The sequence below is a fragment of the Ochotona curzoniae genome, unplaced genomic scaffold (genome assembly GCF_017591425.1).
Source record: "Ochotona curzoniae isolate NIBS_2020 unplaced genomic scaffold, NIBS_Ocur_1.0 scaffold_4701, whole genome shotgun sequence".
NCBI lineage: Eukaryota > Metazoa > Chordata > Mammalia > Lagomorpha > Ochotonidae > Ochotona > Ochotona curzoniae.
Window position 1 is genome coordinate 39,606,367 of NW_024467122.1, and position 14,018 is coordinate 39,620,384.

The window sequence follows — 14,018 nt, forward strand, 5'->3', positions numbered from 1 at the left end:
AGCTATTTGAGGAATGAACCAGCAGATATGAGATCTTTCTGTCTCTTTGTAAAATCTGCCTGCCTTTCCAATAAAAAATAAACCTTAAAAAGAAAAAAAGAAATGTTTGGGATGGAAACTAAAGGTGTGATGGGATTTCAATAGTTAGAGAACCAGATGGAAAACAAAAGACCAGAAACTAGAGAACACCTGGCCAAGATGGGAGTAGAAAAAGCTGAGGTGGGTCCAATGTCGTGGTCACCGCTTATAGCGCCAGCATCCCATCTGCCTGCCAGTTGGAGTTCCAGCAGCTCCACTTCGAATGCAGCTCCCTGCAAATGCACCTGGGAAAACAGTAGAGGATGGCCCAAGGCCTTGCACCCCTGCAGGTGTCCCCTGCTACCCACATGGGAAACCTAGGGGCAGTCCCAGGCTCCTGGCTTCTCTCATGACCATCTGGGGAGTAAATCAGTGGATGGGAGATCTGTGTCTTTCTCTCTCTGACTTTCAAATAAAGAAGAGCTTAGAGGTGTCGGAGAGGAACAGCTTGGCAAAGGCCTTGAGCGTCTGGCTGGGTCCCATGGCCACTGAATAGGTCTAGAGTAGTAAATGCTTTAAAGTGCATGGGGCTGGCCTTCTGCCTTGGAAGCCCAAGGAGAGAAAACTCTTGCTCACTCCCCTGGAGGACTGCGGTTACCCACACTCCTTCATTGGATGTGTGACATCACTGGCACGGACTGGGCTCCCAGATGGGTAAGCAGCATCTGCTTCTCCACTCTGTCTTCTCACCCAGCCTTTTCTAGAATCACATGTCCAGTGTGAAGTGGGGCCAGAGGGACACTGGTTTACAGCCTGGGCAAATAACTGTGTCCCCTGGTAGGAGGTCCAGTCTGGGGGATGGGCAGAGGCAGCAGCCTCATGGGATGGCAAGAACCGACTCCAGGGCTGAACGCAGGACTGATGGCCACTTCCTTCTCTTGTTGTTGGGACTTGGGCAATCTTCTTTGCCTCCCCAGGCATCAGCCTTTATGTTGGTAAATGGGTATGGATGGAGGAGAGGGAGTCGGCAACAAACCATGAAACTGAAAATGCCACTATCTGCTTTTGTCCCTGTAAGCCTTTGTTGGGTGTGAGGGGGGTGGGGGGGACTTATTATTCTTATGAGAAGTAGTCTTTAATAGCTAGTGCAGGTTCTGCAAACTTGAAGCATGGCCTTCTCAATTATTGCCCATTGACCTAGGGTCAGCTAATTCTTCTGTACTTTGAGTTCTTCCACTGTAAAATAGGACTAATCATAGTGTCCTGCCTTATAGGGTCATGGGGATGAAATAAGACAATTCAGGTCCAAAAGCTTAGGGCTATTCCCATACACACAAGAACTCCTGTAAGTTACTGCTTCTGTATGATAATCAGATTCTGGGAGCACTCAGGAGCAAATCAACTAAAGATGAGGAGGAGGAAGACCTAGAACCTTCTTCCCTTTCCCAACTCAGAGGACTATATGACACTGTGTGGAAAACAGAGGAACCTAGCTCTTTTTCACAAGTAACTGAAGAAGGTCCCAGTACCCCAATCGGGAGGGAAGGGTGATACTAAGCCAGACAGAAGGGAATGAGGAGAGGGAGGCCTCTTGCCAATCTGGAAAGCCACTAGAAGCCCGCGATTCGCTCTGAATCGGCGCTCACTTAAAATGAAACAGCAGAATACATGTATAGCTTCTGTAGGCAGGAGGAAGAGAACAGAGAAGAGTTTAAAAGGGCCTGCCCTGTTTTGCTAGCGAGTCAAGGACGCAGCCAGGCAGATAGGCCCACCTGCCTCCCTGATCCCAGGTCCAGGGAGGTTGACAGAGTGCGAAGCTGGGCTGGCGGGTGGGGATAGGGCGGGCTGACTACAACTCCCGGCATGCGCCGCGGCGGGCGGGCCGCTGCACCTGCTCAGTGGGGCCGCCCCGGGCGCCTGGGTATTGATTATTCCATTGTGTGGGACGCCTCGGCTCCAGCCAGTGAATGAGGCGGAGGAGTGAGGCCGAGGAGGAGGAGGAGGAGGAGGAGGAGGAGGAGGAGGAGGAGGGCGAGGAGGAGGAGGGCGAGGAGGAGGAGGCAGGGAGCTAGCGAGTGCCCTGGGTGAATCAATGGAAACCCCCTCACGAAGCCAGGAAAACACTTCAGCCGCAGCCAAATAGCATTGATTATTTTCCTTCACTTCCCTCACCGCCGTGAATTTATTTATTTATTTTTTTCCATCTCCGTCCCCGACGCCCCGGAGTGAGTGCTGGAGGGAGGGAGGAGGAAGGGAGGGGAAAAAAAAGGAATCAACACATCGGAGAAGTCCCTTCCAAGAGCCGCCCCCTCCCCTCCCCGCCTCGCGCTGCTCGGCGGCCGCGGTTCGACTCCCGTCCCTGCTTCCAGCTGAGGTGTAAGTGCATCGATTTCCGATGCTGCTGGGTTGTGTGTGTGTGTGTGTGTGTGTTTTTTTTTTCTCCTCTCCCTCTCACTCTTCTTCCCTTCCTTGCTCTTCGGGAGCTCGACACGGAGGGGAGACGAGGCGCTCATAGGCCGCCGCTGGAGGGGACGAAGAGGGACGGGAAGGGGCTGGGGGTGGGGAGGGGACGCGGACGGACGGCGAGAGAGCCTGGGGAGCGGGGCGGAGGTGGGGAGGGAGAGGCAAGGGAGCGGCAGGGCGAAGGCACGGGGACGAGGAGAAGAGAGATGCCGAGCAGAGGAGGGAGGAACCGGGAAGGGAAAGGCAGGGGCCAGCTGGACGCACGGAGGGTAACGAAAGCCTAGACGGGGCCCGCGCCGAGCCCAGCGGGAAGTGGGGTTCCTGAGAGGGTAAGGGAGGCCGGGTGAGTGCCAGGGCTCGGAGCTGTCAGCCTGGAGGAGCCCGGGGTCTGGTGGCCCCTCGCCGGCTGCGGGCTTGGGGAGGAACCGCGGCTGCAGGCTGATGGATGGGCCAGCGCGCTAGGGCGTGGGGCAAAAGGGATCATGGACACCCTCAATTTTCGTTTCTGCCTGAAGTTGATTTTTTTTTGAAAGGTGCTAGTAGATGAGGGGAAACCCTGTTTCTGAGGAAGCGTGTCTGTCTCGGGCCCTCCACCCCGACCCTCACCTGCTCCTCGGAGCGACATCATTTCCCAGCACTGGTCCATGCTGCTGCTCGCAGGGCCAGTAGCAGGTTCATCTCCGCCCGCCCTAATGTCCTGCCATTCCTCGCCTCGTGTGTCCACCCCATCTGTCTCCAGTTCCGTGTCACTGGTTGTGCTTGTAACCCTTCTCATCCACGCGATGCCCCTCTGCCTGGGTGTTCCTGTCACCAGTGTCAGGCCCAGTGGCCCGGCCCCACTGCTCTGTCTGTCTAGGGCTGCATGTTGGCAAGACTTTGGAGTTTTCCTCTCAGTCATGCTTGTAGATGTCACTGGTCAGGGGAACCTGTTTCTGTCTCCCATGAGAGCCTCCGCCTGCACCTGGGCTATGGCAACACCACAACTCCCTATACTGCTAACTGTCCCCTCTGCCATGTGCCTGCCTGCTGCCTCAGGATCGCAGCTTCTGGCACGTTCTGTTCCCCTGCGTGGTGGCTCCTGGACCTTGCCAGGCGCTTTCTGCCACCAGCCTGCTCCCTGCTCAGCTCTCTCCCTCCCTTCCCCCACTTTACCATTGTATATGCTCTTTTATTTCCTTATTTTGTTTCACACCCCCCCTCTTTCCACCATCCTCAAGTCTCATAATCTCCCTGCTTATTCTATACCTTTGTTCCCAGAATCTGTTATCTCCTTACCTATTCTCCTTGGTCACCCCTAAGTTCTTTTGATGATCCCTGATCCTCTTACCCGGTGTTTTAACCTAGGCAGCAGCAGCTACCACAAGCAAGGGGCTGGGAACTGTGGGAGGTATGGTGTGTGAAGGCACATAAACAGGCCAAGAAATCAATTTAATGGGCTTCCAGGGGCATATAACCCCTTCATCAGCCAGTGCCATTATGTCAGTTAACTGTCAACTTTGATTTTGTAAGGGGACATTCCCTAGGACTCTAAGCTCCTCCCAGCCTGGTGACAAATTCCCCTAGCCCCTCAATACACAGAGAGAGAGTGAGAGAGAAAGAAATATACACTCTTTAGCTCCTTCTATCAGAGGCTTTTTCCTGCACTTTTTAGTTTATCTTCTTTTCAGGCCCTGGCCATGACTGTGTTTAGATTCAGCGCCATTCTATAGGAGGCAGTTTCTATTATGGTGAGAGACGCTGTCTTCTGCAAGGGGCCACATTTGATCAATCTAAGGAATGGCCAAGGTGGAGACGGGAGCTGGAGAGTTTATTTCAGTGTTCAGCCCATCATAGTTTTTCAGACCTCGGATTTGGGAGGATAAATGCAGGAGGTAGATATGGGTGGAAGACAGATGATTTCAGAGGTGAATAGAATTACAGAAAGGGAATGGGGGGGCAGGTGCAATAAACACATGTGGAGGAGAATATATGACATGAGGGATGTGCAGAAAAGGAAAGAAAATCTGCCCAAAATGGGGCAGGGGGGGGAGACACAGGGAGAATGAAGGGTGATGGATGAAAAATGGAGAGAATGAAATAAATACAAGTTAATAGCTCTAGGAAGGAAAAAGATAAATGGCAGACTGTTCCTAAAGAAGGGGAGGTCAACAGAAAAAGCAGTATATATAGAATGAATACAATAGTGAAGGGGGGAAGGGAGGGAGGAAGCAGTGAGTAAGAGAATGTGGTACAGCAAAGGTAAATGGAAAAGGGGGGAGGAGTGTGCTGCAACTGATCAGAGCTGCGGGAGTCAGTGGGTGAGGAGGGAGGAGAGGGAAGGAGGGGGTATCAAAGGAAACGGATGCCTCTGGTGTGAGGGGCACAGCAGGACTGAAGCAGAGAGTGCGTGGTGCGCAACCGCACTGAACCAGCCCCCTAAGAGAGAAAGGTCTAGAGAGGGAGAGGAGGCACAGGAGAGATCCGGCCCAGCATCCCTTCCACTGGCCTCATCACTCGCTCCCCTACCTATCTGATTCCTCCAGCCAGGAGAACACAAGCAAAGAGATGAAAAAAGTAGAATGCCCATTTACTTCCGCTGACAGGAACTTGAATCTCCCTGGCCCCTTGAGAACCAAAGACCTCAAGCCTCTGATGTCATAAATTGCCAATGTTGCCTTGGCAACCTGACAGTGTTCCTCCCTCCATGATGTCAGAGGCAGCTGGTGTTACCTTGCAGCCCATGCAGGCACACAGTGTTGCTTTGCTGAGGAGCTCCATCACATGGGGAGCTGGGCACCCAGTGAATGTTAGAGGATTCCTGGCTCTGGTAGCTTGACCTTGCCTTCCAGGAGCTGTTCCTAGTTCAGAATGACAATTGTCACAACCTGAGGCTGTGAAAACCTGACAGGAGCAGAAAGAAGGGACCTTGGGAGGCAAGGGACATTGAGGAGGAGATGGTAGGACTGTGTGGCAAGTGAAGAAGAAGGCGGAGAGCCAGAAATGGCAGCTCCAGGATGGGCAGGGAGATGGGATGGCCACCTATCTAGTCACGTCATCTGAGCCTGGCTAGAGCTAGAACTGCATAGGAGTGGTGATGGGTCGGAGTTGTATGAGGGAATGGGCTGATGGCAAGGCTAAAGAAGAATACAATGGAATCTAGTGATGGAAAAAGGACCCTTAGTCCTGGAGACTGAGGTGTCTGATGAGAGGTTCAGTGTGGTCACAAAGGTCGCCTGAGAAGGGCCCACATCTGCCCAGTTTCGGATTGTTTCTTAGCACAGTGTCTGGCATGCAGAGCAAGCTGAAGAAACGTGTTAAATGTTGAATTTGTTGGGAAAGGCCAAATAAAAGAGTTGTTCTAACGAACTCCACCCCAGCACCATGTCCACATAAATGAGCGTGTTTGGGCAGTCAGAGATTGGGGTGAAGGCTGGTGGGACATTAAGCAGAATGGTGAGACTTTGGTTTAGAGGCACATTTGGAGGCAACCAGGGTTGATCTGGGAGGAGTCTTTTTTTTTTTTTTTGGAGACTACAGGTAGGAAAAAAAAATCATGAATGAATAGTCCTAGGAGCCCAGAGGAAGAAGCGGAGGAGGGTAAATGAAGGAGGCGGTTTCCAGAAAAGGTTGAGAGTTGTTGAGAGTCAGCAAATTTGAATTGGAAGTAGCACTCCCACCTCATCCCCAGTGGTGAAACCGCAAGTGAGTCGCTCATACCTGCAGACATACTTGTGTTACAAATAAAGATTTCATCAAGCAGCCCTGGCCTGTCCTAAACATCGAGCCCAGCCCAGGGGCTTACAAAGAAGTCAGGTTTGGCCACATAGGCTAAAGGAAGCGGAAGTGACTGCTGCCCTCGAGGGAGAGACACAAGGGCAGGGGTGGGGTGGGAAGAGCACTTACCATCTCACTGACTGCCCACTGGTTAGAGTCCAGAGCTCTCTAGTTGAGTGGTAGGTGAAAGAAGCAGACCGAATGCTGTAGGGAAGGAGATCAGCCTACACAGAAGCCAGAAGGGAGGTGGGAGTGTCTGGTCAGGGGTTAGCACCTGCTCTGTTCCTGCAATAAAGAGGCAAAAAGACCCCACATGGGTTCCAATACCTAGAAAAGAAGACGAGGAAGAAATATCAAGCTTAGGGAGCCTGGGGGATGGTCTGGCTATAATAATAACAATAGTAATCATAATAAATAATAATAAAGGCCAGGGCAGTTGCTGAAGGGGCTGGTGGGCGAGGGCCCAGAGAGAGGCCATAGTGACTGTATGTACTGTCGGCCACCACCACGGGCTTGGGCAGCTCATATTTTGCAGCAGGCGACAGGCTGTCGACACTGCGGTCCTTTACCTCACCGTTAGAAACTCATTTCATTGATTTTTCCATCTTTCTTCTCGGGCTCCTCATACTAAGCTCAGTCAGCCCACCACCCACATTCCTAGAGCCCCTTGTCTCTCTGGGGAACACCAGAAGGAGGGCCGTGTGGAGGGGCAGAATGGAAGGGTGACTGCCTGCCCATGCTTCCCCCACTCCAGGCCAGTGGGGAAGGGGTGAACAGCTCTGAGGGGACTTCAGCCTCCTGAGATGGTTCCCCTGGCTCTCAGCAAACCCCTGGTACAGACAGCAGGACCCACATGGATGAAGGAGTGACAGGGCTAAAATCCACTCTGACTTCCCCCACTAAACTATTACACCCATGTAGAAGCTGCATACCCCCGGAGGGAGACATCTTTCTCTACTTCCCAGCAAGGCAGTTCAGCAGCAGCCTGCAACAGTTTGGTTGTGTGTGTATGTGTTTTCAAATGTCACAGGGGAGCAAATATATTTGGGCAGGAATATGGGATTGTATCTATGGAATTGTATCTATGGAATGGCACATGCGTAGGGGACTGCTTGGCCTGGGATGTCCAGAGCCCTGTGTGACGAGAGGAGGCTGTGTGCATGGAGGAGGGTCTGGTTGTGCCAGGGAATGTGCTGATGGGCAGTCATGGGACAGGATGGGCATGGGCCAGAAATCTAACCTTCACGCATGGACTTTTTTCCCCACTGCCTCCTGCAGTCACAGCTAACTCCCCTCCATCTCTCTCCCTTTGGAGCTGGGCTTGGGCTTAAAGGTCAGGAGTCAATTGCCAGTCATTTGGCTTCTCTGTGAAGGAGGGCAGAGAGTGGGACAGGAGGGGCGGACTGAGTCTCCCAGAGGAACTGAAGGGCTAAATGCCACTTCCATCCTTGGATTTCTCATTCCTTGTTCTGTGGCTGATCCCACTACTTCCAACCAAGCCTTAAACCCTGGGGCCCTCTGCCTGGGCCCTGCCCTCTTTATCCTCGGCTCTCAGGTGTGAGTCTTGGCTTGATTTCCATCCTCTGGCCAGGGGTCTCCTTCTGCCTCCTTCCCATCACCAGCTCCAGCAGACTGTGAAGGTTTCTGCCAACCTGAGCCACTGCTGCTGGGGCTCTTGGAGCAGGAAGAGAAGACCAGGGAAGGACAAGAGAAGGTTCTGGATAGATTGAAACAGTGATGGAGGCAACTCCACCTAAGACGGCCCCTGTTGATGGGATCGAAGAAGGAAGGAGGGTAGGCAGTGAGGACTAAGAAATATTGGAGAGAAAATAGGTGCACGCATGCACGTGTACACACACACACACACACACACACACACACACACACACATAGAAATAGAGGGCTGAGGAGGAAGAGGAAGTATGGCTATGGGACACCAGAAAGCTGGAAAGCCAGCGGTGTTGGCCTCCATGTCAGTCATGAGTTCAAGCCGGAGCTGGCTTTGACCCTGATGGGAGGAACTGAAGTGGCAAATTAACGATGATAATGAAGTCACTGCTCCTTGTTTGTCGTTGCTGGTTTCCCCTTGAGATTTGTCCTTTGGCCAGAGAGGGCAATGTGGGGGAGGGGAGGGCCGACAGCCGTGCAGGGCAGGAGAGGAGTGTGGGAAAGAGGATGGAGAGGTGAGGAGGACAAATGGACTTGCGAGACAGTGGAAGCTAGGCAGGCCCCAGGGAGGGAGGCAAGAAAGGAGAAGGAAGCCGAGGGGAAAGGAGAGAGGTATGCACGGACAGTGGGGAAAAGAACAATGGGGAACCGCACCGAGAGACCTGGAAGGAAGAGCAGAAAAGAAGGAGGGAGACCCTGGGAGAGGTGGAATGGAGCCTGGGCGAGCTGGAGGGAACGGACGTGGCCAGGGGTGCGGGAGCTGCAGCTGGCGGGGGCCCGTGGGCGGGGCCTCATCTCCATCTCTAATGGCTGTGAAATGAGGTTAGGTCCATTAGAGGCGGTGAGAGTGTAACGAGATCACACTCATTAGGGCTGGGCCATCCCAGTAATTACCACCATCCCAAACACGCCCGCGCCAGCCAGCCGGGCCGCCAAGTACACACAGGCACACAGCAACACACCCACACGGGCCAGCTTTGCTGCTGAACAGGCCCACACAGGTGTAAGCAGAGGGGCCCAGGAGAAACCTAGCCTCAGGGCCTAGTTTGAGAACCTGCACTCATCCTCTGTTGAGGTGCTCCTCTGGGCTAGGTACACCTGGTCAAAAAACAATCAGCGCGTGCGCGTGCACACTTTCCCCCTCACCCCCACCACCAAGAAATGAGGCCTGCGGATGAATACTTATTGTTTCCATTTATTGATCCCATTCAAAGTGCCAGTCTCAATAATGGCCAGCTCAATGAGGGGACTCATCCTCATTCTTTACAGGAAGAAGTGGAATTGAGGCTTTCCACAACTTAGCTGAGGTTATTTGCATGTTAAAAATAGGAGGAGAATTAGATTGTAAGCCTGTCCAACTCTGAGGGAACATCAGCCTGCTTGTGTGCTGAAGTTCATGTACCAACATGGCTACGCATCTGTGAACTTGAAGAGACATCACAAAGGCATACACACATCATTTGGTTAACCTCCCCGGTAAGGTCTATCTTCTTATCCGTCTCTCTCCCCCTACACACACACACTCACTCACTCACTCACTCACGTGCCCCTGCATAGCCTGCGCTGTGAATGGCGCCCCCTGGAGCTCACACAGAGTAGTGATTCTGTTCTGGCTAGAAAGAGGCTGCTTCCAATACCTTCTCACCCGCTAAGGAGCACAAGTGCAAGGCAGCACGCAGGATGGGATGGGAGTCACAGTAGCACCCTCAGACTCAAGAACCCCTCAAAATGCGTAGCAGCCAGCAGACAGATCTTACAGATTCACAGTGGAGTTCACCCACTAGGGTCAGGCTAATTGGGGGACCATCTGAGTTTCCATGTGGGTGAGAATGGATAGCTGCAGCTCTTGCCCCAGAATACGCCGGGGAGTTGGTGATGCCGTGCTTGTCTGGCAGGTGGTAAATGTTTGAAGAGGTGAACAATGTCGGGGTGCAGCTACAGGTTCAGTACCCTTTATCCAAAACCCTTGAGACATAGTTGTGATTTTTGGGTATAAGAATAACTGTTTGTATTTATTTGAAAGGCAGGCAGGGAGAGAGGAGAGAGGCCAGGGTGAAGTCAGGAAGCAAGAACTCGATTTGGTTCTCCCCCATGAGTGGCAGGGACTCCCAAGTCCTTGAGGCATCCCCTGTTGTTTCTCACCGTGCACATTAGCAAGAAGTTGGATCAGAAACAGAGCCAGAAGTTGAATCCAAACACTCCAATGTGGTGCAGGTGTCTTAATTGCTTCACCAAATGTCTGTCCTTTGGCCCTTTATTTACATATATGGGATAGTTTAGGGATGGGACCCAAGTCTAAAGTTGGGAATCCATTTGTGTTTTGTATACATCTTTTACACAATTTGAAGATAATGTTATACATTTTTTAAGCATACCTGCATTTTAAAAAATTTATTTGAGAGACAAGCAAAGGGCAGACAAGGCAGAAGGACCTCCCATCCACTGTACACTGTCCAAACGCTGGCATCAGCTGGGGCTGGGCCAAAACCCCGAGCTGTGAACTCGGGTCTGTCTCCAATGTGGGTGGCAGGAAGCCAAATGCTTGGGCTGAGGCTCAAACCCAGGTACTTCATGGAGTTATCCTAACCAGTCTCTTAACCACCATGCCTAATGCCCACTCCTACATCTACATCTATGTGTTGACTGGGACCTGTCACATGAACTCAGGTATGGGCTGTTCTGCATGTTGCATCATGTCAGTGCTCGGAACATCTCTGGCTTTGGAGCACTTTGCTCGTTAGATTCTCAGATGAGGGCTGCGCATTGTGTAGTAGCTGTGTGCGTGTATAGATGGAGTCATTATTCCAAACAGGCTCCTACAAAACCAAAGAGCTGGACTGACTTATTCACACCATCACTTACCAGATAATCAGAGAATTGCCTGCAGTCCTGTCCAAGCATAGGGGACCAGTGTCCAGCTACAGAAGCACAGAGGCACAGAAGGCCCCTGTGCCAGAACCAGACAGGAACCTGTTTGTGAAGTTCAGGGCCAGTCCCTGCCTATTCATTCTGCAGTGTTCCTGCCGATGTGGGTTCTGGCATGGCTTCATGTGGTCACCTAAGCTTGACATGCCTAGGACAGGTGCCCCTGGAGCCTGTGGGGGCTGTAAGAGCACACAGCTCCACACCGCTGTCCTGATTCTCTGCTCTATTCCCATGCCCCCAACATGCAGCTCACTCACCCCGCTCAACAAATGCACTCTCCGCAGCCCCCTGCCACTGTCCACTCTCTTCCCATCCAGGCCTTCTTCCCCCTGAGCCTCCTCTTCTCTTCCCAATCTCACCCAGTTCTTCCATCCCCACCTTCAAGCACCTTGCAAGATCTGACAAACTCCTGACAAGGGACAAGAAACCTGCCCAGGGCAGTTGCCAGAGCTGGTAGGCCAGGAAGAGATTCAGTGTTTACCTGTGCAGATCAGGAAGCAACCTTGGCCCTCCTCAGGATCTCCCCTTTCGCCCCCTTCTCCTCTCTCTCTCCCTTTTATTCTGATACTTCTTTTCCTGCTTGTCTATCTCATTCACCACCATACTCTTTCTGACAAAACAGGTTGCACATACACAATATAAGTGCTTCCTAAATATTTGCAGGAGGGACAAAGCAGAGATCTAGGATAGATATGTAGAGGTTAAGTGCAGGAATAGAATTAGTCCTTGTCTTGTCGTTAAATGTAGAAGATAAGGCTCAGGGCCAGAGCACGCTAGTTTTCAATGCAAGGAAGTGGCTCATAGTTTTGATGCAAGTAATAGCTCCTTTGTGCCCAGTCAAGGGTGAGCCCCAGCAAAGCTTCCGCTCTTTGTTCTGGGCACACAGACACCGTTGGGGAGGCCAGGAATCAAGACAGGAAGGACAAGTCGGAAGTAAACTCTGCAGCCTGGGTGGGCTGGATCTAACCTCTGGGAGTCTGCCCTTGGCCAGAAAGGGCCAAGATTCAGAGATGGATCCTGGTCAGGAAAGAAGTGAAGCAGAAGGAACACGGTCAGCCTCTGGGCCAACAGCTAGCTCCACTCTGTGGGAGGAGAAGGAGGGCAAGAGAGCAGGAAAGAACTGCTCCTGGTGAACGCCCAATATGCACACATGACACCTGTTACCTACTCCTCACAACTGAATCAGGAAGATGCCACCGCTCCTGTTTTCCAGATCGGGAAACTGAGGCTTGACGTGTAAATTCCCAAGGCTGCACAGTGGCGTGCTAGACACGGATCCACATTGCATGTTCTTCCACTGCCTAAAAAGATAAAGCTCAACTAAGTGAGAAGTTCTTTGTTGTTTCTATTAGACAATCCCAAGCTCATCATTCTCTCCCTCGAGGCAGCCTGGTCTTAAACACCTCAGGCAGGGGCAAAGGGAGTTGGAAGAGAACAGCGGATCTTGGAGGGAGAGGAGGACAAAGGGGTGGTTCTGTAGAGGGGCTCTGAGCTAGGAAAGCAGGAGCTGGAAGGGCTCCATTGGAAGCAGATGTCATGGTGCCCTGTGATAGATGTGGCTGCCCGAGCTAGGGCCATGTGGTTGGGCCAAGGAAGGAACAGGGGGCTTTGTTTTTTGATGGGCCATTGAAAGGCCACCGCCCCCTCCTTGGTGTTGTTCCCTCTGTTACCACCAGGGAGCAGTAGTGCTTCTTTTCCTATCCTGGTGGGCAAGAAGTGGGAGGGGGTTGCACCCAGGGCAGTCCTGGTCAGGCTAACTGCTCTGGGCCAGGGCACCTCCTTCCTCTCTATAGGTCAGCCTGGCCCTGGTGACAAGAGGTAGATTCTCTGGTTCATGTTTCCCTTGTCAGGCTTGGTCTCAGAGCCTACTTTCTCTTCTTTACCTATGCTGCTCCTGCCACTTCATATCCTGGCCTTGGAGGCTGGCCCAGAACACCCTGCCCTGTGTCTTGCTGCCTCGTGGTGGCTGCCCCACATCTTCCTTTTTAAGCTCCATGATCCTGCCCACCTCCTTAAGTCCAGGAGTCCTGATTTGTGGGCCACTGGCGCCATCCTGCCTGATAACAGGATGGCGGGCAGGAGGAGGTGGCAGTACCAAAAGAGAGAAAAGGGAGCAGTGTCTTGGGTTTCTCAGCTTTCTCTACATCTGGTCTGTCCTCCCTCGTCCTGCAGAGGCAAGCAAGCACTAGGACAGGAAGGAGGAGGAGTGAAGGGGCAGCGAGAGTGCTGTGGGATGAGGGCCTTCGGGAGCTGGAAGATTCATCTCCTGGGATGACTACACCCTCAGAACTCTCCACCCTCCTCCCATGGCTCCAGGCCTCCCTCCTCCCATCCCCCTCGGTGGCAGCAGCCTTGTAATTTAAAGCTCTCTCTGTCGCCTCTAATGTGATCCTCTCGTTTTATTGACTCTCTCTGCCGTCTGTGGTGCCCCTTCACATCAATCTCTTCTCTAATCACACCGCCACCACCGCCTGCTCGGTCCCCCTAACCCCTCTTCTCAGTACCTACCGCCTGCAGCAATCGACCCCTCCCCACCTGCCCTTGCCTCTTCCCCGGGGTCTTCCCAGTGGATAGTTCCCCATGCACTGCATGCTGCACCTGCCTTCTCTCTCTGTCTGTCCTCCTCAGGCGGCATTAGGGCCTCGGAGAGGTCATCTTCCCTTTTTACTCCCCAACCCTCCGGTCTGAGATGGGTTTCCAGGGAGCTGAGATACCCTTAAGGACAGGCAGGAACGAAAACGAGGAATGGCAGGTGGAAGGGGGATGACTTTTAGGGTTGTCCTGCTTCCACACCATCTCCAGTTTCAAGTAAGAAGGGCATTGAGAGAGGTAAGAGGAGATGGAGGAAGGAGGGAGGAAATGCAAATAGAAAAAAAGTGAAAAAAATAATTGCTGCAGCTAAGGGTTTGTAATAAATAGTGGGTGATGGGAGAGCCGGGAGAAGGGGTGTGGAAGGGATGGGGGAGGCACTGAGGCAGAGATAAATTTGCAATTGAAATTCTTTCCTGAAGGAAAGGAGGGGTAGGTTGGGAGGTGGGGGAGAGATTTGCAATTTTAAACAGTTTTCCTCTACCCTGGACAGATCTGGGCTCACCCAGGAACCAGTCCAGAGCTCTGTCCCTTTAGTTTTCTAGCTAGTAATCAGCTGTGTCTTTGTCTTGGGAAGTAGATGCTTTTGGACAGAGGTTCCA